At 52.0% G+C, this 837-nt stretch overlaps 1 long non-coding RNA gene across 1 annotated transcript in view; it reads left to right on the top strand.

The window, feature by feature from the left end:
* Positions 1-593: 593 nt before the first annotated feature.
* Positions 594-837, top strand: part of LOC123143566 (uncharacterized) — a gene marked incomplete in the record, with an annotated part of 4742 nt that continues 4498 nt past the window's right edge. The window contains 1 exon segment of the long non-coding RNA XR_006470942.1: positions 594-837. This is a non-coding gene — a long non-coding RNA (uncharacterized lncRNA).

Below are 837 nucleotides of genomic sequence, written 5' to 3' on the forward strand. Positions count from 1 at the left end.
ATCTAATGATATTGATTTTTTGTATTGCAAATGCTAGTACTTTATTATGTAATTTTGGTCAAACTTTAAAAGATTTGCCTTATGATAAACCTAGTATACGGTGTATAAATAACAAAATAAAATACTTATGTAATATAAGTGGTTCTTTTAGTAAAGTTATTAAATTATTTTTAGACTTCTCAAAAGTTCCTTTTTCTCTCTCTAATTCATTTCCTTCGACGCCCTTTTTAAACCCAGCCATACATCTTCTTGAAAAAGAGAAACGGAGAAAGAGAAAAAGATACATCTTCTCGTAAAGTTCCACATTGCCTCATCCCATTGTTAGAGTCCAAAGCAAAACGAAGCCTCCCCGTGCGTTTGGATTCTGAACCGTCCGATCGAGCTCCCTGACGCGTAATGGCCGTCGGATCTCCGGGTCGACTTGTACTGGCCGTCTGATCAATCCGGCGTTCAATCCTCGCCGTCCGATCGAAAACGAGACCGCTGCCATGCCCCGGTCGTGCCACCGCGGGTAAATAGCCTGCTCCGCCGAGGGCATTTTCGTCATTTCACGCACTGGAGGTATAAAAGGGGCGGCTCCCGTGGAGATAACCCTAGCTGGCTCCTCTCCCACTCGCGCCGCTCCCTATCCTCTTCCTCACGCCCCGCCTCTCTATCCCCCTCCAAACCCTAGCCCGCGCTCGCCTCCCTGCCCCGCCGCCGGCCTCCGCCGCTCGCCTGGGCACCCATCGATGATCCGTCTTCCCCTCGCGCGGCCGCGCGTCCTTTGCTCCGCCCCGCCCCGAGGACTGGCGGCCCGCCCACTCCACCTCTCCGCGGACGCGCCCGAGTCCGCGT

This window comes from Triticum aestivum, chromosome 6D, assembly GCF_018294505.1.
Source record: "Triticum aestivum cultivar Chinese Spring chromosome 6D, IWGSC CS RefSeq v2.1, whole genome shotgun sequence".
In the NCBI taxonomy this organism is placed as follows: domain Eukaryota; kingdom Viridiplantae; phylum Streptophyta; class Magnoliopsida; order Poales; family Poaceae; genus Triticum; species Triticum aestivum.